The sequence below is a fragment of the Mesocricetus auratus genome, unplaced genomic scaffold (genome assembly GCF_017639785.1).
Source record: "Mesocricetus auratus isolate SY011 unplaced genomic scaffold, BCM_Maur_2.0 Super-Scaffold_100040, whole genome shotgun sequence".
Taxonomy (NCBI): Eukaryota; Metazoa; Chordata; class Mammalia; order Rodentia; family Cricetidae; genus Mesocricetus; species Mesocricetus auratus.
Genome location: NW_024429217.1, coordinates 4,199,113 through 4,224,247, shown reverse-complemented (window position 1 = coordinate 4,224,247; position 25,135 = coordinate 4,199,113). Strand labels below are relative to the sequence as shown.

At 42.4% G+C, this 25,135-nt stretch overlaps 1 protein-coding gene and 1 pseudogene across 2 annotated transcripts in view; one reads left to right on the top strand and one right to left on the bottom strand.

Moving 5' to 3' along the window:
* Pdgfd (platelet derived growth factor D) overlaps positions 1-25,135 on the bottom strand; it is a 212,383-nt gene that overhangs the window by 84,930 nt on the left and 102,318 nt on the right. The window lies entirely within an intron of this gene.
* Positions 18,562-19,221, top strand: LOC106021698 (annotated as a pseudogene).

Sequence of the window (25,135 nt, the reverse complement as noted above, 5' to 3'; positions counted from 1 at the left end):
GACTGTAGGGAAAGGGAGCCAGCCAAAGAAACACACCCTGTGCAGAACCAAAGAAACACACTTTGGCCCTGAAACCAGCACCAAAGAAACACACTTTGTCCCTGGAATCAGCTAGTGAAAGAAATACAGCCTGGCCCTAAAATTAGAGCCAAAAGGCTAAAAAGGACCAGTGAAAGAAACACACTTTGGCCCTGAAACCAGAGCCAAATCTGACCCTAACCCTATGCAGAAAACTAACCAATCCCTGAGAAGATATAGCTGTCCTAAACCCAGGGATTGAAATCTGACCAATCCCCACCCGGGAAAACTCTGCCCTCTAAGAAGCCCTATGTAACAGCTTGTGGCTGTTCATACCGCCCAGATTCTTCCCTCCCAATAAATCTCTTGAATGAGGTTTGGGTGAAGATCTTTTGCAGCAGAGCAGAGACGACCTTGAGCAGGGCAGAGCAGACCCTAGGTAGAGCAGAGCGGAACAGGGCTGTAACACTTTTCTCTGGGGAAACCTTCCCTGGCAAAGGGAAGTCGTTACACTCCTTTCTCCAGGGGTCTGGAGCAGAACCGTAACAACTTTGCCAGGAAATCCTCTCCTGCAGGAGTAGAACTGATAAACTGGGGAAGCCTCTCCCTGAAGCAAGACTGTAAGCTGCTATGCTTACTGTGACCTGTGGTATTGCCTGGCTCCTGAGTGCCAGAATACCTTTCTATCAAAGCTGTGACACTCAGTATTCTGTGACTCCCAAGTGCCAGAATGCCTTTCCATCTGAGCTGTAACACTCAGTATTCTTTGGCTCCCAGTGCCATAATCCATCCCTGTCCATACCATCTGATCTGTCGAAGTGCTTACAGGGACAAGTTTCTGTTTGGTCTTTTTCAGGGTAATATCCAGTGGTGATGCACATGATTGTGTGCATTATATTTCCTGTTCCAGATGATATGCTAGATTTGGATATAATTGGAAGACACTTAAAGAACAGATTCCAGTTTCCTACATGCAAAACAATGTGGATTCTTGTCACACAGTGTAAACAAAGCCCAAAGGAATGCCAAGAGGCAAGTATAAACCCTAAGGGAACTGGTTTTCTGAGGTCTTGTGAACTGGGGGTACTGAATGTAAGATGTGGACTTGGGATGAGAGTGGAGGCCTTGTCTATCACAGTTCAGCTGGACTTTTGGTATACAGGCCTTAAAGATGGTTTTGGAAACACCTAAAAGACACACTGAAGTGTCTGCACTTGATATTGTAGGGGAAAGGGACCAACCAAAGAAACACACTCTGAGAAGAGCCAAAGAAACATGCTTTGGCTCTGCAACAAGAACCAAAGTGATGCGCCCTAACCCTGAAACCAGTGGCAAAGAAACACACTTTGTCCCTGGAATCAGAGCCAGTGAAGGAAATGCACCCTGGCCCTAAAACTAGAGCCAAAAGGCAAAAAAACACACTTTGGCCCTGAAACCAGAGCCAAATCTGACCCTAACCCTGTGCAGAAAACTAAAGTAACCAATCCTTGAGCAGGAGCTCTAGCCAATCTGAGCTCAGCATTGAAATCTGCCCAATCCCCACCCTGTAAGCCCTATATAAACCCTGTGTCTGTTCAGCTTGTGACTGTTCACGCTACTCAGCTGTCCTCTGCCACTGTGGCAGAGGGCAGCCACTCTCCTGGATTCTTCCCTCCCAATAAACCCCTTCGATGAGCATAGGGTGAAGATCTTCTTTTGCAGCACAAGAGGCAACCCTGGGCAGAGCAGAGCAGAGCAAGCAGGGCTGTAACACTTTTGCTGGTGAAACCTTCCCCTGGCAGAGCCGACTTGTTACACTCAGCTCTCCACTGCTGGGAGTAGAGCTGAATTGTAGCAACTTCACCCAGGAAACCTCCTTCCTGAGCAAATCTGCTACACTGGGCAAACATCCCCAGCTGGAAGATACACTGGGGAAGCCTTTCCCTGAGGCAGGGCTGTAAGCTGCTACGCTTACTATGGCCTGTGGTAGTCCTTGGCTCCCGAGCTCCAGGACACCTTTCCATCTGAGCTGTGTAACACTCAGTATTCTGTGACTCCCGAGTGCCAGGATACCTGTCCCACCCGATCCGTCCCAAATACTTACTGGAAAGCTCTGGGATGAACACGTAGCTTGGCAAACAGAAGACCAACCCACTGCTAGTACCCAAGACAAATGGCAAAAGAGTGCCACTGAGGAACCATCTCCCTGGAGGAAACTGCTACAAAGGTTCTCACGCATAGGTGCAGGTGGCAGTGAACCGCAGTGTCACAAGGGACAGGTAGGAAAGCACAGAATTCAAAGGTAGGGCCAGAGGCTGCAATGGCATGGGAAGACCAGACATTGGTCACAGGCCTAGCAGGGTGTTTTGCATTCTTACTTGCTGCTGTGATAAAATGTCCTGACAAAAGAAACTCAAGGGACAAATGGACTATTTGGCTCCCAGTTCCAGCTTATAGTCCATTATTGCTGAAAAGCCCAAATAATAGGAGCTTGGAGCAGGTGGTCCTATCAGATCAACAATCGAGAGCAGAGAGGGATCCATCACAGACACGTGTGTCACCCATCCAGACAGCTCCTTACAGGTGTGCCTGAGTCCTGCCTCCACGCAGGGTGTGTGTGACACCAGGGGCCTGCAAGGAAACTTTTTCTGAAGACATGCAAGCCCAGTGTGATGCAGTGATGAGGAACTCAAGCGGGAATGCTGCTTGGCTTGGAGATGGGCGGCTTGGAGATAGGTGGATTGGAGATGGGTGGCTTGGAGATAGGCGGCTTGGAGATAGGCGGCTGGGCCTCGATGAATGAGCAGAGTAGCTGTGAGGTCTGGAGCTCCCAGAGGAAGGAGTGTGGGACCCTGAGCCCCCAGAGCAAAGTGTGGTGACATCCACCTTACAATCCCAAGGAGGACGGCCAAGGGTGAGTGGATCAGGTGACAACAGTCATGCTTGGGGAAACCAGGCCTGTCCTCAGGAGGGAAACCACCTCTGATGTCCTGCAAAGAGCCACTTTCATATGTCAAACCCAGGGCCAAACCGAGGAAACAGCATAGAATTGGTAATGCTGAAGTCAAGATCATCCTTTAAAGTCCACATTTAGAGACTGTGTGAAAGGATCTTTCTCATACATCTATCTAAGCATGTCAGTACAGGCTAGGTTATCTTAAAGATGCAAACTCTGTTTATAAATGAAATGTCAATCACATCTGGAAGAGACTGTTTTCTAAAAGTGTTTTCCTTATAAACAAATCCCTTCTAAAATATACGTTTAATATAAACTTAATGCAAACAACAGAAGATTATATCCACGTTTATTTTGTGCTAGACATTATTTTAAACGCTTCTCATTTCCTTTCCAGGGTCAAGTCACTGCTGGGTGTGTGTTTTCCCTGTAACAGGCATTATTAAAACCAACACTGTCATTATTTGACATATGAAATTTCTGGAGCACAGAGGGGTCAAGCGTCTTTCTCAAAATCACAGAACTAGTTAAAGGCGCAGTAGGAAGGTGAATCCAGGCATCCCTCCCACAGCTTATATTTATAACGTTGCAGAGACTGACATGTCTGGGGAAAGTTCTTGTTGCATAAACATGAGGACCTGAGTTTAGATTCCAGCACCCATGTAAAACCAGAAGCAGTTACACGCATCCATAATTCCAGTACTCCGGTGGCAGATGGGAGCAGGAGACAGGAATTCCTGGAGGCTGCCATGTGGGCTATGCTGTGTATACAGCAGTAAACAACTGGAAACTGTCTCACACCAAACACAAAGTGACAATGGACCTTAGAGTTTGTCCTCAGACCTCAGCTTGTGAACCATGACACTGGGAGGCCCAAAACAGTCTTCCTTCCAATAAAACAAGTAAAAAACTAAATAAATAAAAAACAAATATCAATGACTAAGAGAAAGTGTTCTTGTTAGTGTGAAATTTGTTGAAGGTAGTTTTCATTCCTGGCTATTTGTAACACACTTTAACTTTAGAATCATATTGTTTACATATAATTTATAACTTTATGCCAACTCAGGGCCATTCTTGGCAGGAGAGTAGCAATGAATTACAGGTACCGAGAACACCTATCAGGTTAAACACAAGATAGCTACAAACATTATGCACAGTCACATTCCTGAACAAAAGCATTTACTTTGCTGTTCCAATAATAGCTAACATTTATGGGTCAATTATTATGTGCCAGGCACTCTGATAAGTGGCTTTCAATTCACTCCTGCATTTAAACCCCATGATAACCCTGTGCAGTTAGTAATATCAGCACTTCACAAAGGAAATTCCGGGAGTTCAAGAAATCTATGGCTCAAGGCACAAAGCCACTCCAGAAGCAATAACAGACCTGGGCAGCCGGCTTGTCAGAGCAGACTCAACAAGAGCAAGGCAAAGAAAACCATGAGCCATCCACCTATGTGTACCTAGCTAACAGCAGTACACTCTTACTTTGTATCTTAATACAGAAGGAGGTTCATATTTACAGCTTCATAACATCTGAACTATGTATTTGACTTTTAAAAATCCATTAAAAAAAAGGTAAAATGTCATCTGCATCTATTATGTCCCTAGCCCTTAAACAAAACTCAGTTCATCCCATCCCATCTTGAAGCTCCTGAAAAGTCACCCAAGCACTGTCCCCTGTCTCTAGGATTCCTTTAGACCAGTAACTAACAGTGACCAAAGCATCAGCAAGTTCTAGCTGCACCCTAATCTACACAATTCTGAGGCAACAAAGTTGCGAACCAAGGACTACTCAAGTCTCCTACTGTCTTGTGTCGGGCTCTTGTCCTAGCTTTTATTCTGTATGCCGCATTTGGCTTTTCATTTCACTTTCTTGACTTGAGAGCTACCTTGAACTCATTTTCCTGTCTTTGACCTTGGAATCTCCTCCAAGACAGCACTACTGGTACCTAGTGACCTAAGGTAAGAAGAGATTTACATCAGTGGCCTAGGACCAAATCAGCACTGCTTCCAAAAGGTACATTTGGCAATCCATTGCAATATATAATAATGGGGAAGAAATGAAACTGTGAGTGTTAGTAACGTTTTTTTCTCATCTTCTAGAAGATAATGTTATTATCTATGACATTAAATGCACCGAGAGACTACTGTGTTTCTGAAGTAACAATTAAAATAACAATGATCTACGGAAACAAATGACAAAGTAGTTTGCAGCTCTGTCATCTCACAAAGGATCAGCACAGCAAGTCAGATGGTGTCTTGACTCAGGGTCCTCTTATGAAAGCTGAGAGCCAGAGGCTGCAGTCATGAACCTGTCTTCTTCAGATACAAGCCCAAAGCCAAGAACAGTCACAGTCAGGACATTCTCAGCTTGCAAAGGGACTATTACAAGTTTCATTTGTGTAAAGGTTGTTTCACGGTCTCACACCATGTCACTGCAACACTGCCCAGAATGTAGCCGAATGACTTTCGGGATACAGTCTCAAATCTACTTCTAAGCAACCATGGGTAGGAGCATTTATAGAGAGATGAAGTGAAGCTCATACACAGCCATCATGGAAGCCTATCCTAAGTTCACAAAAGTGAAAGCATTGCCGGTGCTTTCATTATTTTCTTTTCATTATTATTACTTGTTTTACTTTTGAGAGGGTGGGGAACAGACAGCAGTGGGGCTGGGTCTCAGACTGACCTTGAACACACTGTGTAACTCAGGATGACCTTGAACTCCCTATCTTCTTGCCTTCACCTTCTGGGAATACAGGTATCCATGCCTGGCTCATCATGATTTATTCAAATTTTAAGCAATCAATTTTTGTTGCATTTTAAGAGAGAATTTAAGAGAGAAAAAAATCAGCAAAGAGAGCTAAAACAATTGGGTGAACGAATGAACAGTGGATAAAGAATGCTAAATCTCCTGATCATTCATTAGTATACACACAGGTCAGCTGCCCCAGGAGCTCTGTGACTCTCCTGAGTCTACCTCCATAGCAAGCTAGACATGCAGGGATTACAGATGCTCACTCACCGTAATACCAACTTCATGTGACTTCTGCAGACTTGAACTCAGGCCTTCTCATCTGCACAGCAAGCACGTTAGTCACTGAGCAATGTCCCCAGCCCCCTTGAAAATGATATTAAGAAATGAACAGTATCACTTCCAGTAAAAGCAGAAATTGATTGTTTAAAAAAGCTGATCAAAGATATTATTTAGAAACATTATTTCTTAAAAATTTGGAAAAGTATCTGATAAAACAAAATAATACATTCCCATTTGTGTTGAATATGTCATAATGGAATTAAATCTTTGAATTTAAAAGAAATATGGTTTGACTTTTGCTCATTTTAAAACTATGTAAAGACACTCCTCCAAGTCAACTGAGAACCTAAGACAAAAACTAAAATACTCAAAATCCTTTATACTTTCCTTGAAAGTTTGGTGGAAGAATTAAGAAAATCACAGTGCAGATATTAAATTTCTTATGTCTTATTCAACCACAACTTCCGTGTGCTGCCAGTCAGGGCATAGGGAGCCACTCAGAGCAAATCAGTTTAATACTTAGAGATGGATGGTTGCTGCAGATAATGAGAGACAGATAGCAGAGGATACAATAGCAAATAAAAGACAATTTAATCAAAAGAACATAAAGCAATCTAAATACTTTATTTGTAAGAAATTCAATTCCATTGTTACCCTGGAGGGCTGACATTTGTGAGAGCATATTTACTATGAATGTTAACAGATTAATCTTGAGGGCATTCCACGGAAATGAATGTATTTGCTCTCTGATATTTAGATATTAATTCTGCAATGGGTACCTCCTATTGAGGACTACTTGAAGTTCCATTTACAACTACTTTTGCTATAACCAGGCCCCAGTACACTAGGAAAGTCGTGGCATGGAAGGGGCAGGTGAACGAGAGTGGAATAAAGTAGAAGACTGAGGTTTTGTGTTGGAGGTTAGTATCAGACCCCTGATTGCTTTCCAGTACTAAGAGATACGAGAAGAAGGCGATGGACCCTTCACAGGCTCTCACTGTGTGCCGGCGTCTATTTGAATTGCAAGCTCAGGCCGATAAAACCTCAGCTCTGTGCACTACTACTTCAGGGTTATTACTGAACCACTTCCAAAGATTCCCACACTCTTGCTCAACAAACAAACACAGCATAGGAGAATGTCCTAGCATGACAGGCGGAGCCTGCTGAGACCTGTGCAGGGTAGTGGTGCAGACAAGAAACCAGAAATGAAGAGCACAAAAGAAAGGAAGGCGAGGTGTCCTTAATTTAAAAATGAAGACGTCAAATCATAGAACAGAGCCTAAAACACAGGACTGAGGTGAACTTGAACTTAAATAATTTCCTACTGATAATTCCCTAAAAAGCACAGGGTTGGAGTCTCTGAGAAAGGGGAATTAAGGTTTAGCAATGTTAGTTAAAAAGCCAGCAAGGAGCATGTTCAATGTTTTCGCCCTTCACTGTTTGTTTGGGCTCTGAGGCTTGCAATCAATAAATGAATTCCTCTTCTTCACTAAGGAATTTTTGGTTAGCACCTTGCACATGTTCTCGTGAGAGCCCATGCTACTGGCCCCATCACTTCCTGCAGACAGCCTTCTCCTCTGCTCTGTGTCTGGCCCATTTTGAAGCAACTTGAACAAAACTGATAAAACATGAGCTGCTGTTTAGGAAACAGCAACAGATTTTTCTAGAAATGAAGTAATAATTTTTTTTGGTTTTTCGAGACAGTTTCTCTGTATTGTTTTGGAGGCTGTCCTGTAACTCACTCTGTAGACCAGGCTGGCCTCGAAGGAATGAAGAAATAATATTAAGATTTTCTGTTTACATTTATTTTGGAAGGAGTGTGTACATGCACATATACACTTGTGCAATGCACACATGTAAACATGCACATACACATCCCACACATGCAAATGCATGCCCATGCACACTCGGGCAAACATGAACATACAGAAACATACACGCACACACAAGCTCACAACTCTGCAAGCCAGGATATGGAGTATTTTTTTCCCTGAAATCATTTCACAAGTGTATGTGTTGGTGGAGTCAATCACTTGAGATATATTAGTAACATTTCTCATTACTGTGAACAATATAGTATGAGGAAATAAAGAACTATCTTGACTTAAAGTTTCAGAGGGATTAGCCCATGACCACATGGTCCCGTGTGCTTGAGCAAGAACACCATGGTGGCATGATTATGTGACAGTAGAGAAAAGCTCGTCTCCTAGCAGGCAGGAAGCACAGAAAAGGGGGAGGAAGGTTCCAAAGACCAGGTGGCTCCCACAAGGACCGAGTCCCAATGACATATTTCCTACAACTCTGCCCTACCAGTTCAGGTTTCCAGAACACTCTAAAGTAATGCCACCAGCTAGGAACAGGGATTAAATATAGGATTCTGTGGAGGACAGTTCAAAGCACCATAACAAACTCTGGTGTGTGTGATTGGACAGGCAGAGAAGATGGCCACAAACACTCCAGTGTGTCAAAGGGCGCTCTTCATGGATTAAAACTTCTTTCTTCACTATTTGGATTAAAAGTTCTTTCTTCACTATTTGGATTAAAAGTTCTTTCTTCACTATTTGGATTAAAAGTTCTTTCTTTACTATTTGGATTAAAAGTTCTTTCTTCACTAACCATTTGGCCATACACAGATCTCGGGAGAAACCTAACATATATTAACATAAGAAGTACATTGCTTATTATGTGAGTTGTGCATGTGTCTATGTCTACATTTAATAGGTAAGTTATACAGCATATAATTTGTAGTCATACTTAAGTAGTCATGAAGAGCTACATGGTTTTAGTGCTGTCTACAGACTGGCATTTGAATATTATTTTTTTCTGAGTTCTAAAATACCTTTTCTCTGCATATCTCAATGTTTTGGAATTGGGAAGTATTAGTCTTAGAGGTAACTCCCAGTTTTTTAGGAAGAGAAGCACACCGAGACACGTGTGTAATGTCTTGCTATGTGTCAATATAGCCATGGTAAGACGAGAGTTTGCTCATTTGATTTCAATCTCGTATTTCTTCTTTAATGTTGTGAAGTACACACGCATAGGACATATTGAACTACCATTTGTAATGTCTTCATGAAGAATGCAACATGGTGGGACATAGACAAATCATAAAAATGCAATGAAACTTCAGATGCAGATACACCCAACGATGTATTCATGTTTGCTGGTGAAGAACCAAGCAGCTTATGGACTCACAAGGCTCGGGTGATGTGCACGAGTGACTCTATTGTCATTTGTCATTGATCCTCTACCTTCCCTGCTACATCAGAAAATAAAATCGAAGCCAGCAGAAATCATGGAATATCTCAATTTGTCACAGAAGTCTCAAACTTCCGAGAGACTGAAGTAAATAAATCCCACATTGCGACAATGCTTTGTACCTGCTTGTCAAAAGCTGGTGACTTTCAAGGATAATAAATACTCAGGCATATCCAGCAGCCAAGGATTATAAAAATATCGAACAGGAAATGTGAACAAATTCTCCAGAATTACGTGTTAGCATTTAAAATACCACCAAGTCCTAAAGTGTTCACTAACCAAATCGTGTCAGCTTATTACTTAGGGGACCATGCTACCTTACAACACTAAATCAATCAGTACTGAAGACACAGATGGCTTAGAAGACCTTGGGACCTCTGTGTGAGGGCTTACACTTAGAGTCACACTGTTACAAATGGATGTACCCCATTATTGCTTTACTGAAAAGGGTCTGTGTTCTCTCTTAAATGCAGTCATTACTGCATTGATGCTCTGTCATTAACAGGTGGTACTTCAGAAAGAAGTCCTTTGATTCCCTGTTCAGTCTAGTCTAGCATGTGTCATCCAGATCTGCTATTACCTGGACTGCAGGGTACCTCAAAGGACTCTTGTCTTGGGCTGGGAATCTTCACACCATGTTACAGTGTTTGCTTGCACAGAGGACTATCCTACACCTCAGGCGTGCTACTGTGACGTGCTAAATCCCTGATCCCCATTGGTGAGATTCCATTCCCTCTCTTCCCATTCTGCAGCTCAGCAGTAGAAACCAGGAACTGACTGACACATTAATCATCTAAGTACGGCGGGTTTTGTTTACTTCTCTTTTTGTGGTGCTGAGGATCAAAGCCTTAGGTATACTAGGAAAGTATTTTACCCAAGAACTACATTCTTGTGTGTGTGTGTGTGTGTGTGTGTGTGTGTGTGTGTGTGTGTGTGTACAAAAGTATGCCTAGTATCCATGAAGAACAGAAGAGGGCATCAGATAACCTGCACTTGTCTCTCTCTCTCTCTCTCTCTCTCTCTCTCTCTCTCTCTCTCTCTCTCTCTCTCTCTCTCTCTCTCTCTCTCTCTCTCTCTCTCTCTCTCTCTCTCTCTCTCTCTCTCTCACACACACACACACACACACTGCCTTTTAAATGCTGCTGCTCACATTCTACTGGTGCCCTATGAAAACGAAATGCCCACATCCAACTTCCAATGGATGACTGAACCACAACATCACTAAAGCTCAGTGATGAAGTACAAATTGGATGCTGTGACGGTCCATTTGCTTTTCACATGCGTAGGGTAAGAGTTCACTCCTATTTCCCTTCTGACCTTTTGTTTTAAGCAACTGAGAGCATGAACTTTCCACATGCCAAGTAACACTCCATAATTGTTTTATGACAAGTTATTGCGATGATATAGGAAGAGATGCTGAGGAGAGAACTCTAGGTTAAAACCGGATAACTGGAAAAGAAGAAAAATATTGTCGAGATACTAGGAAACTATATTTGAGCACCCCATGATCCTTTGACTTGCTGACTTCTTGTGATGAAAGAGACAGCCAACAGATGCCCATAAATGGATAAACCTTTATTTTGGTAAAGGGTGGGAAATATCTCAGTAGTTAAGATCACTGTCTGCTCTTGTGGAGAACCTGGGTGGGGTTCCCAGCACCTACACGGAGGCTCACAACCACCTGCAACTCTAGGTTCAGGGGATCTAATGTCCTCTCCTGGCCTCCAAAGACACTGCATTCATGTGGTGTGATTACACACATGAAGCCATTTAAATATGGTTTTAAAGCCATGATGCTGAGCCTGTATTTGCATTAATGGAAAAGAAACAATGTGACTAATTAATAGTGTTTTGCAGGTGTTCGGGAAAAAAAGAGACAGATAAGGTTTTGCTATCCTTTTTGACAATAATATTCTGTATTTCCTCATTACTGTATTTTTTCTATTGCTTGTTCAACAAGATTATGAATTTTCAGTGAGCAATATTTTTGTAGCAAGTGCACAGTAATTACTTACTAATGAATACTTCTTTCATAATTTATATTAAGACTATTATATAGAAGCAAAGAAAAATCTGTGGGCTAAATACATTTCTGTAGCAAGCCGTTTCAGAATTTCTGAGGATGCTAATTGAAATAATACTGTTCCCAGAAGCTAATATTTGCTAAATATGTCCCAGGTACTCCAATAATCTTCAGTTCAAGTAAAGCTCAGAGTGACACAGATGAATGAGTTTCCACTATTTCCAATTATTCAGCAACAAGAAGCAACCTCCAGTAGAAGACTATGAAATTTCCATGACAAATTCAGCCAATCACGGGGGAATAAATTGAACAAAGGAGGCCAGTATTCACTTGACTTAATTCTCCTCTATCTCCCAGTAGTTCACTGTTCATCACTGCCTACAAGACTGGTTACACCAGTTATACCACCCTAGCACCAGGCATGGCCCCTGGAACAGACTCCTCTGCGCTTGCTGTGTGAGCAAATAAATGGAGGAATGAAAGGAATGGATAGCCTGGTGATCCTTCAAGAGGGAGATGTCTCACCATCTGCAGTGCTTTAAATGACACCTGTCCCCACAGTCTCAGGCACTTGGTCCCCCACTCGTGGTGCTGTTTAGGGAAGTTGATACGGCTTGATTTTACTGGAGGAAGTTTGTCACTGGGTATGGCTTTGAGAGAAAAAGCCTTGCCTCTCTGTTTTGTGCTCATGGTTGAAGACGCGAGCTCCTAACTTCCTTCTTCTTTGATTATGCCTTCTACCTGCTGCAATGCTGTCCCCACATTATGGAACCATAAACCCAAATAAACTCTCTTTCTCTTGCCTTTGGCCATGGTGTTTTATTTCACCATTAGAAAGGTAACTAATATACCATCTAAAGAACGTGGTCCTACTTAATGCCAGCAACCATCATTTTAAGCTGAACTTTGGTAGTTGTTAGAATTTCTTAACAGCTTAGACTTATTGATGTATGATGTCTGGAGTGTAGATATCCAGTAAATTGACAAACAGAGAACCTATAAATATTCTAACACACATTATCTTTTAGGTTGTTTTCAAAACGCTGATTATGCCTCCCTGGCTGATGAACTATGTGGCAGAGTCCGGCACACTTACTTTTTATTAGACTGCCCCCATAACAAGTTATATTTTCTTTTTCAGATGCATTATAAGAAATAGGTCTAGTTCTTAATAAGGGACAGTGTATGTTTAATAAATATAGAAAATGCAGGAAAGCCAAGTATATATCTTGCTAAAAACAGCCAATTTATGAATTCAAAGTGACATTCCTAGCTTTGGAAAAATGACTAATGCATAGTATTGGTTTGAATTATCCAGCAACCAACATACCAATAACAATCAAATAATTTCTTATAAGACCAACAGAAAACAAATTTTAAGCTACTTTATGAGATAATATTCAAAGTTGTCTATCATTCTACATATCCTTACTGAGAACTTAGAGAACCTTGGGTGAGAAATCAGAGCTGCATACAAATGATGAGAGACACTGCTGTTCCCAGGCTGCACGCAATCGCTACTGCACCAGGTGGGCAAGCTCTTCTGTCTGCTTGCTCCATTAGTTTTGCAGAAGCAAAGACAAGGCAGCCTCTCCATGACATCATCTAAAGGCTTCAGTGCATCTGTTTTTCGCAACCGTGTATGGTGTGACGTTCAGCTCAGAAACCACGAGTCCTTGTTTTAGAATGTATGAAGTTAGGCTTTAAAGGAGAACATCAGATCTACCCACAGGAGATCTCTGATTTTTAAATTGTATTGAGTTACCAGTCTCTTCTCAGACTGGCACAGATTCCAGACTGTGAAAATCTAGAAAATGCAACAAGACTCTCTTGTCCTTCTCAGACTGACAGGCAACTACTAGGGAAACGAATGGAGATTTTGTTTTCCATAGAGTCTCAGGTGTGAAGATAGCTAAGATTGAAGTTAATCTAAGAAAAAGACCAATGTTCAAGCTGAAGGGCTGCAGGTAAGCTCTTTCAGGGCTTCATAGGGGGAGAGGAGACACATCACTTCTGCCCCGCAGTGCAGGAAGCAGCTGAGAACACCTGCGCTCATAAGAAATACACATACTTAACACTTGCCTTAAATAAAGCATCATATTCAAAAGCATAGTTTTTAGCAAGCATGTCTTTACACTACACTTAAAAACTATATTCTGAATAAAATAGAGATCTCATAAGTGTGAAACTGAATACATTTCTAACTACCTAGGCATTAGTATACAATAACTCTCCAGAATGGCACATTTCACCAAATTACAATAGCACCTGAAAATTTTGGATGGTTGTTCAATTTAGATATTCATGCATTTTCCCTTCTATTTTCACTTTTGCATAAAAATAGTCACACAGCATCCTTTGATGCATATAGATCTCACATGGAAACACCACATTGAATACCAGCTGGGTTTTTCTCCTGATTTCATATTTGTGCTACAGTGCCCAAAACCTCAGAAGAAACACGTTTTCTCTTGGTTTAACAGTTTTCAAAGAGAAGTAGCCTCGCAAGAAGAACTTTTTGCAAGAGTCCTGCTGGAGTATTTCACTATAATATATATTGTATATTAGCAAATTATCAAGTGCTGTTTATTATTGAAAAGAGACTATGGAAGCAAAAAAGCCTTCCCTGGTCTCCCCCAATACTCTCTACCCAGTGATGGAATGGTTACTCTAACAGTGTTAGTGGAGAAGTAACTGAGTGTCCTACATCTTGGCTCACAGGCAACAGGAAGTGGTCTGAGACACTGTGCCTGGATTGAGCATATGAGACCTCACAGCCCACCTCCACTGTGACACACTTCCACCAACAAGGTCATACCCACTTCAATAAAAGCCACACCTCCTAATAATGCCACTTCCTTTGAGGGCAATTTTGCTTCAAGCCACCACATTCTATTCTGGTCCCCCAAAGGCTTATAGCCATATCATAATGCAAAACTGCATTCATCCCAACTTCTAAAGTCCCTATATGATATAACAGTCTGAGATTCATGCAATCTCTTAGCAGTAATCCCCTGGAAAATAAAAATCAAAACGCAGATCACATACTTGCAACATATAAGGGCACAAGATGTATACTACCATTGCAAAACATAAGGAAGTAAGCACAGTGAGGAAATAGACCAGGTGGGCAAACTCCAAACTTTCCATCTTCATGTCTGATGTCAAAACACTCTTCACGTCTCCAGTTCTTTTTAACTTTGTATACTGCAACACACTTCGTTCTCTTGGGCTGGTTCCACTCCTGGTTAGTAGCTTTCCTTGGTAGGTATCTGATGGCTCTCATCTCCAACATATTGGGGTCTCAAAGGTAATTCAGGTTTCACCTTCACAGCTTCACACAGTGGCTGCTCTGGGCTTCTATTCAGGGGCACACCCGATGACGCAGGACTGGCCTCAGCAGCTTACCTTAGACTTGGAGGAAAATTTCATGGCTCTTTTCTTCTTTCATTAACTCCAGAATCACTTTGTTGAAGCTACCAAGTTCTGGAACATGGTCCTGCTCACTGGTTCTGGAACATGGCCCCCATGTTCAATAACATCTTCACAAACTTTCTGGTTTTGGTGGTTTTCTTCACTGGCTAAGCCTGGTTGTCATAAAAATGGACGTCTAGGCCAGGCCTCACACTCACAGACCCACCAGCCTCTGCCTTCTGAGTGCCAGCATTGAAGCCGTGCGCCATTAGACCTGACTCTAATTTTTTCTTTAATTCCTTTTCACAACTTGGAAACTTTGTTGGGTGAGATCTTGCCCTGAGACCACTACTCCCTTTATTCCATTTCTTAATCTATGTATCTCCGTGAACACAGGACGTAGCTCCACTCCATATTCTGGTGCTTCTTTTCTCCTCAAACGAATTTCCATACTCAGCTTGCTCCTTTTCACTGTATAACTTCATTCAGTCAAAGTAACCACACAACAGTGTTGGTTATATAGACTGCTTTGAGATTTCTTCTGCCAAGAAAATTAATCCAAAACTCTTCACTTGGGCCTCAGGCAAACTTTTCAGACAAGGGCAAAAAGCACCCATATTTTTCACCAAAATGCCACAAGAATGATCTCTAGGCAACATTCCAAAATTCTTCTCCTCTGAAATATCTTGAGCCAGCCCCCCACAGTTCAAATTACTCTTAGCACCACTGTCTTCCATGTTCCTACTGGCATGGCCCATTAAGCAGCATTTAAAACATTTCACTGCTTTCGTAACACAAATTCTCAAAGCCCAAATTCATCTAAACAAAATAAATCATGGTCAGGCCTATCATAGCAATACCCAAGTCCCTAGTACCAACTTTTGTCTTCGTTAGGTTTTCTACTGCTGTGAGAAGACACCTGTCTTAGGGTTTCTATTGAACTGAGAAGATACCATTATCATGACAACTCTTATAAAGGAAAAGCATTTAGTTGGGGCTGGCTTACAGTTTCAGACTTTTAGTCTGCAATTCTCATGATGGAGCATGGTAGCATGCAGGCATGTGGTGCTAGAAAAGTAGCCAAGTGTCCTGTATCTTGACTTGCAGGCGACAGGAAGTGGTCTGAGACACTAGGTGTGGCTTGAGCATATATGAGAGGCCTCAATACCCACCTCCACTGTGACCCACTTCCTATAACAAGATCACATCTCCTATTAGTGCCACTCCCTTTGGTGGCATTTTCTTTTTCAAACCACCACAAAACCCATCACCATGACCTTTTATTTATTTATTCGTTTATTTTTGACAGACGATGTTTTAACTAATAAACTACACAGTAATACATGGAAACCTTCCATAAACGATAATTAAAATGTGAAAATATTGCTCTTTTCCTCTCCTAGGGGACTGTTAGTGCGTGACATACCTTTCAAAGACTCATGGTGGGGGCACCCACTGTGTTTTGTATTATTCCTGGGGCTTGAGATGTAGCTCAGGGATAGAACACTTGCCTAACGTGCACATGACTACAATTCAGTCTCTAGCATCGCAAACCGAGGGAAAGCAAAATGAAACACAAGGAGAAAGGAACTGTGCACATACACCAAGGTGATAACTTGGTAGGAGCTGCCATCTCCAAACGCCGTTAGAGACTAACAGTCAGTTCCCACCGCTTGTGGCATTACAGACAATCCCATGGCTGCTGACGAAGATGCTGTTTTGTAAGATGTAGCATCATGCTTTTGATGTGTAGAGAAATGTGAAAATGTGTTATAGTGGCTATTATTATTACTATGAATAATAATGAGAAGTGGATTTTTGTTTGTTTATTTCATAGGTATATGTCTAGATGTAATACATTAAGATTACAGTCTTTATGACAAGTTTGGAAGACAGGATAAACTAATTTCTTAGGCATTCAAATGGAAAATTTATCATGTGCCATCATACTGACTTTGTCTGAAATACTAATTCTTTTTCTTTGACTCACTTCCCAGACTGAAACCTTTTGGCAAATAAAAGCTGTTTTGTTCCTTGTGATTTGATGTTTTGTGGGAAATGATAGGTCCTTTCAATAAAAATAAATAAATGAAACTCAGAATATCCTGGAGGCAAGGCATGGATATGTGAATAGATGATACACATACACACACACAGTGAAACACACAGTGACACACACACCCACTCACTCACACATACTGGCTCACACAACTCACACACAGAGAAACACTGACACACACATGCATACTCACACAAACACACACTACTTACACATACACTCTCACTTTCACACACACACACACACGCACACAGACGACACACACACACTAGTACTGAAGAAGGTAGACTAGCCATGCCTCCCTTAGCTGAACAAGATCATTACAGTTTTGAAGCTAGATTCACACACACACACACACACACACACACACACACACACACACACACACACCCTAGTCAAATTCATGTCAAGTAATCCTGTAGGCAAATTTCTACAGACAAAGATGCTTCTGGAACCACTGCTCAGTTCCCATCCATCCCCCTTGTTGTGAGCAGCACCATGGGTGTCCGGCAGCTATGTCCTCATCACTCATGTATGTCTTTCTAGTCTTCACTCATTCCATCTGTTGCAGTATGTTGTGATGTTAAGTTGTGAACATCAACATCCCATGACGAGAGTCATCTAGGAAGACTCGTAAGTGAAGAATTATCTTAATCATGCTGGCCTTTGGGTGTGACTGTGGAACTCTCAAGTATTAGTTGACCTAGCCTACTGTGGGCTACACCATTCCCCGGGCTAACCCTGCGTGAGTGAGGAGACCTGTGGAAGCATGCTAGCATGTAGCATGGCTGTGTTCATTTCTCTCCAGTTTTGACTGGTTGTGATGAGACCATCTGCTTGAGTTTCACTATTTTCTTGTGACGCTGGATTGTAACCCAAATAAACCTTCTCCTGCCTTATGTTTCTTTCTGTTGAGCTATTTTGTGGCAGTCACAGAAGTGAAAGAAAGCTCCTTTCTACGTACCTCCCATGCCTCAAGTGTGGTCTGCGTTGATAACTCGTCGCGTTTTGTGCCTCTCACCCCATCTCTCGGTCTCGGATCATCCTGATACCTGCCCTCATTTTACTGCAGGTTATTAGGGATACTGACTACTGCTTTTTCTCTGCTGGGTGGGATTCTCTTCCGTAAAGGATAGGAAGGATTCCTCCCTTTGCCTATTCTTCTGATACAAATCTCTGCACTACCGTCCAAGCCTTTCCCTACACCAGGACTGTCATTGCAGAATGCACAGTTTCCAGGTCCTCATCAGCAAACTGCCCTCCTTCTCTTTTGTGGACATCATCTTTTATGTTCATTGTAACCTTTTCTGTGCATTAAATGCATATTATACTTTGCATTTTATATGTGGATGGTATTGTTTTTAGCTCATTCTTTCAGAAGCTGCACAAAGGTCAAATTATGTTTGCTTGATTCAATATTCAACACTCAGGATCTGGTGCATGGTTGACTAAATGGAGTTAACCTTGAGCCTCAAATGAATAACATGTGGTTGGCATAGATGAGTTCGCATCACCTGGCAAATAAATGATTCAACACTGGTTACAATTTTTTCCTTATATTCATCAAATTCTTCCATACTATAAATTTCACTGGATTAATGATTTACTTGAAGCTATTGATTTGGGGAAAGTTTGATGGTACAAGTTGCAGTGAAAGAGATATGAAAGATATCGTTCCTCACAAAATATAGAGCTGGGAAAGCCAACATATTGAATTGAATAAAATTGCCAAAAATTGGTCTACAGTGATAAGCTACAGAACCTCACCACCATTGTCTTCTCACCCAATGGCCACCTCTTCCACGTGGAAGGGCTCCACGGAGATTGCTGTTTGAGGAGGGGACATTGGTGTTCTTGGTATGAAGCAAAAAATCAGTGGCCAAGCTACCAGATGAAAGAATGGTATGGAAGCCCTGTGCTTTAGACTATAATGTCTGCATGGACTTTGCAGGCCTCGCTGCTGATGCAAGGACAGCCATCAGCAGAGCAGACAAAGAGTGCCAGAGCCCCCAGCTGACTGCGGGGGCTCCAGTCACAGTGGAGCACATTTCCGGCGACACTGCCAGTCTGCAGCAGCGCTACCCACAGAGCAATGGGCACAGGCCATTTGGTGTCCCTGCCCTTGTGGGTTTTCACATAGATGGAAACCCCAGACTATGAAACTGACCCCTCGGGTCCATAGCATGCCTGGAAGGCCAATGCCATACTGTGGTGACAAGTCCGTGTGTGAATTCCTGGAGAAGAACTACACTGATGATGCCATCAGACAGATGACCTGACCATTGAACTGTGATCAAGGCACTTCTGGAAGTGGTCCAGTCAGGTGAAAAGAACATGGAACTTGCTGTCACAAGGCAGGATCAGTCCCCCTCAATATCCTAAATCCTGAAAACTTTGAAAATTATGTTGCCAAAATCAAAAGAAGAAAGAAAAAAGGAGAAAATGAAAGGAAGAAACAAAAGAAAGCATCTTGAGGAAGAAAGAGCTGGCTGGAGCTGCTTTCAGTCTTGATGTTGTGAGCTTCTGTCTACTTGTTTGGGAGGTCAACGTTTACACTTTTTGACTGAAAAAAAAAGACTAAAATTATGACCTGCAAGCTGATATTATATGGTAAACAACATTGTGTACAAGTAAAAATGTTTGCCCTGAGCACGGGGAAGAAATAAATGTCTGGGTATATGTCACATTAGATAGCATTGTTGGAAAAGACCAAATAATGATACACATTGTCTCTGTACAGACATGTGTGCTTTAAACAAAATTAAAAATCCATAAAGTTTCATGAAATTCTTTCCATTTGGTGTTTCCTATTGTATTATAGATAGTTTCTAAATAAAAATTGACAAGTTTTGGGTTGTCAAGAAGGCTCAGTGGGTAAAGGTACATGCTGCCAAGCCTGCTGATATGAATTCAGTTCCCATGAGGTGGAGAGAGAACAAACCCCTGTGGGCTTTCCTCTAACATTCATATGCATGGGATAGTGAGAATACACACACACACACACGCACACACACACACGCACACACACACACGCACACACACACACACACACGCACGCACGCACACACACACACACACACACACACAGAGGCAAAGAATGTAAAAAAGGAGACACATTTTAAACGTTCAAGTTTAGCAAGAATGAAAAAATCCATAGGAAAGGACAAGTATTAGTCACAATAATTATTTTAAATCATTCAACTTTGAATAGATAATTACACACTTAAAGAAACACAAATGTTTCAGGAATGTATGGAAACAGGCAGTGGGGCGTGTATGTTACAATTTGAATTCACAAACATGCCTCTGTCTTAAGAATAGTAGGCTGAGGAAATGGTGACATTTTATTTCTCATGCATTATTACAGAAATGTCAGGCATCATATCAATCACATCATGATGAGATTCCGCCCATGAACTTCTACAACTAACGAAACAGTTTAAAAACACAAGGATGTCAATCAAAAGGTATGGAGTTCACTATATCTTCTGGGTACTTACGTGATTTATCTTGAGTCGTGGGAACACATTGAAATTCTGTGTTATGGGCCCTGTTTCCCACATACTCTAGGGCTAGAGGGCTCATCTGCATTGGATTAAGAACCTTGGGCCAGGTTGGAATCAAGAGGAGCATCTTCCTTAATGGACAACTTTTTGCTACAGAAACATCTTTAGCAAACCAAGTAAGTATTTTGAGTTCTAATTAATCTAGACATGACTAAAGTTTTTTTTTCCTTATCTGTAGACTAAAAATAAAGGGCCAGACAACGGCACCCACCCATGTATCACATCTGGGCTGTGGTTGATTCAGGAATGCAAGCAATGAAGTGATTCTTCTCAGTCTGACTCACTGGCAAGGATCTGTTGCTAAAATGTCTTAAACAGCATTATTTTTGGAGAGTAAGGGCCTGGAGGTCAGCTCCTGGAACATCCAATGGTAAATTACAATGTTGTTCCATTTCATCTCTCTATATTTTAAAAATTCTTTCATGTCTTTGTGCTGTCCCATGTAGGGTCAGGATTTCATTTCCAGCCCTGCTGATGCTGGTATTGAGAATGTGGGTGGATTGTGGGAAGAAAATCCAGGAGAAGTACTTAAGTCTGAGCCAAGCTTAAAGAGAGGAGCCTGCACCAACCATGCTATTCTAGGCTAGTCAAACCCCACTAATTCCAGATATGAAAGAGAATACATTATTTCTAATTTAAGCTACTGAGTTTGCAGATGGTTGTTATATAGCTCAACATACTCACAGCTGACTAAGGTAAGCAAGAACAGTATATTTAAAAATTTAAGATAGAAAGGGCTATTTAAATAGATATTATTTAAAGAAAAATATATACACCTTGGCTACAGGCATATTCAAGTACTGATGAATATTAGATCTGTGAATTGCATATTCAGGTAGGTATTAAAACCCTCTTTAATGCTCCAAAACATGGAAATGACTATTATTCCTGACTTTCTACCCTGGTTAGTTTAGCAAACAACAAAAGTAGACTGTAACACCCAAAGGCTTATTTTATTAATAGAAGATGAATATTTTAAAGATATAACAAGACTTTAATTATTTACTACACAGTAGGAATTTGAGATAATACAGAATGTATGTAGACTAAAATATACTGAATATATTCATCTTGCCTCATTAAAATAGTTACACAAAGGCAAGTGCAGAGTTTATATTCTGCAGTGTGGATAAAATTGATCATCTACTTTTTGCGTGCTTGAAAATTCTAACTTAATGGGCTGCCTCAGGACATGGTTTAAGATTAGTAGTTGACTGAACTCCCTTTAGAAGACTGTGTTAATTTACAGCCTGAATAGACTGGGCAAACAGAACTTCTTCGACAAGAATGTTTTTACGATTATTGTTTAGAAGCACCGCATTATCACAGCTTCCACGTTTTGTGCCAATAATATGGGACAGATTTTACCCCTTCAATATTTCTAATGTCTGTTTACAAAACATGTGGTCCCAACCACATGATAGGAAAGGAGCAAGCTGACCCTAAAACTTACAAAATAAGTGTCACAATATTTGATCTTAACTCCCATGACTTCTCTGTCAAGCCAAATTTTAGCACATAGGTCTGAACCTAGCAAATATTTACATTCAGGGATATATACAAACACACACTGGAATGCGCAGTCTTATTTTGGTGCTATTAAATTTTCTGGATTCCATGTAGGTAATGACTATACAAAGTGTAAAAATTTCCAGTTCATATTCTTGAAGGCTTGCTGGTGTGCATTTCAGATAGTCATGAAGTGAAAAATGCGGGACAACCTTGGCCCAGAGAAATAGAACATATACACACAAATCTTTGAATTAGCAACCACAGCCAAATTCTGCGGGAACTAACATAATAAAATGGTTAGTCATTTCTGGTGGGTGTGGGCTCCCTAGAGTGGAATGCCCCACTTTTTAAAGCTTTGTATATAATTAAAATACTGATGCAGATATGATCTCAACTATCTTCTGGAAAAAGGTATAATTAAGTAACCCAGCACTCTTGTAACTACGAGCTGCAACATAAGCAAGAGCTCTGCCACCCCACCACTGTCCCAGCCATCCCATAATGTCCCTGCCAACCCAAAATGTCCCTGCCAACACATCACTGTCCCTGTCACCCCATCTCTGTCCCTGTCACCCCATTACTGTCCCCGTCATCACCGTCCCCGTCATCACTGTCCCTGTCACCACTGTCCCCATCATTGCTGTCCTGTCATCTCTGTCCCTGTCACCCCATCACTGTCCCTGTCATCACCGTCTGATGGGAGAAGTCCTGTACATTTGTTAATAAAGCACTGTTGGCCAATAGGAATCTAGATGGGTGGGACCAGGAATCCAGGAGGATTCTGGGAAGGAGAAACACAGGAGAGTTCGAGATGTAACGCCATGGGGTAGGATGCCTGGAACTATTCTCCGGTAAGAGACATACTTAGATTAACAATTATGGGGTAATTACTTAAGTCAAAGCTAGCCAGTAAGAAACAAGCAAGGCCAACAGCTTTATAATTAATATAGCCTCCTGTGTGTTTATTTGGGACTGATGCGGCTCTGGAACCAAGCTGGCGGGAAGGCTTCTCTCAAAGAAAAAGCTTCTCTTAACAACTGTCCCCATCACCACTGTCCCTGGCACCACTGTCCTGTCACCACTGTCCTGTCATCACTGTCCTGTTATCACTGTCCTGTCACCACTGTCCTGTCACCACTGTCCTGTCACCACTGTCCTGTCACCACTGTCCCTGTCATCACTGTCCCTGTCACCCCATCATTGTCCTGTCACCACTGTCCTGTCACCACTGTCCCTGTCATCACTGTCCTGTCACCACTGTCCCTGTCACCACTGTCCTGTCACCACTGTCCCTGTCACCACTGTCCCTGTCACCACTGTCCCTGTCATCACTGTCCCTGTCATCTCTGTCCCTGTCACCACTGTCCTGTCACCACTGTCCCTGTCATCACTGTCCCTGTCACCACCGTCCCTGTCACCACTGTCCTGTCATCACCGTCCCTGTCACCACTGTCCCTGTCACCACTGTCCCTGTCATCACTGTCCTGTCACCACTGTCCTGTCACCACTGTCCCTGTCATCACTGTCCTGTCATCACTGTCCCTGTCACCACCGTCCCTGTCACCACTGTCCTGTCATCACTGTCCTGTCACCACTGTCCCCGTCATCACTGTCCTGTCATCACTGTCCCTGTCACCACTGTCCCTGTCACCATTGTCCTGTCACCACTGTCCTGTCACCACTGTCCCTGTCACCACTGTCCCTGTCACCACTGTCCCTGTCACCACTGTCCCTGTCACCATTGTCCTGTCACCACTGTCCCTGTCATCACTGTCCCTGTCACCACTGTCCTGTTATCACTGTCCCTGTCACCACCGTCCCTGTCACCACTGTCCTGTCACCACTGTCCCTGTCATCTCTGTCCCTGTCACCACTGTCCCTGTCACCACTGTCCTGTCACCACTGTCCCTGTCATCCCTGTCCCTGTCACCACTGTCCTGTCACCACTGTCCCTGTCATCACTGTCCTGTCATCACTGTCCCTGTCACCACTGTCCCTGTCACCACTGTCCTGTCATCACTGTCCTGTCATCACTGTCCTGTCACCACTGTCCTGTCATCACTGTCCTGTCATCACTGTCCTGTCATCACTGTCCTGTCACCACTGTCCCTGTCATCACTGTCCTGTCACCACTGTCCTGTCATCACTGTCCTGTCACCACTGTCCTGTCATCACTGTCCTGTCACCACTGTCCTGTCATCACTGTCCTGTCACCACTGTCCTGTCATCACTGTCCTGTCATCACTGTCCCTGTCATCACTGTCCTGTCATCACTGTCCTGTCATCACTGTCCTGTCACCACTGTCCTGTCATCACTGTCCCTGTCACCACCGTCCCTGTCACCACTGTCCCTGTCACCACTGTCCCTGTCACCCCATCACTGTCCTGTCACTGTCCCTGTCACCACTGTCCCTGTCATCCCTGTCCCTGTCACCACTGTCCCTGTCACCACTGTCCCTGTCACCCCATCACTGTCCCTGTCACCCCATCACTGTCCCGGCCTCTGTCTGCACTCTGAGCTTTGAGGCTCCTGCTCACTAAGACTCCTTAACTCAGAGTTTCAGCATCTTTTCTTTTATTGAAATCTTTTTCCCATTCATTCATTTACCAAAGACAGATCCACAGAACCATCTTCCAACACTCCTACTGGGGACATGGAAAAAGTGTTGATATGAGCACCCAGGGAAAATAAGCATTGGTGATTCCATCAAGAGGCCTCACTCTAGTGTACAAAAGCATGGTATCGATCTATTCTGACTAACCACAACATTCCCCCGCCTGTTCAGGTCTTTATCACATAAAGACAATCTTGTCTTACGAAACATGATGTGGAGCCGCAAAGTTTAAGTAAACGTGCTGTGGAGATGCAGGGCTCAGTGCTTCTGAGAACAAAATATTATTTTAGTCACACACTTCCACATGGAGTTTTACAGACTGGCAGAAAGACTATTGCATTCTATATGCACCATTGGGCTTCTTTTAGGAGCAATTAGTAACTTCCCTGAATGTATAAAAGGCAAATTCTCTCTAACATTAGACATATTTTAATGTATGAACCAGCACAGTTAATAAATGGTATAAAACTTGGAACAAAATGACTACTCTTGATCACAAACATTTCTTCAAAGCAAGCTCCTATAAACTTCAACATATGTGCCATATGTATACCGTGTTATGTGTTACATTAACCATCATAAGAAATCACCTGATCAAGGACAGGGTCCTTTGCAACCCCACGAGGTCTTTTAAAATATGTGTAATTTGCTATTTAATGTGAAAATGAAATTTTCCTTTCAGTAGAGGAAGAGGA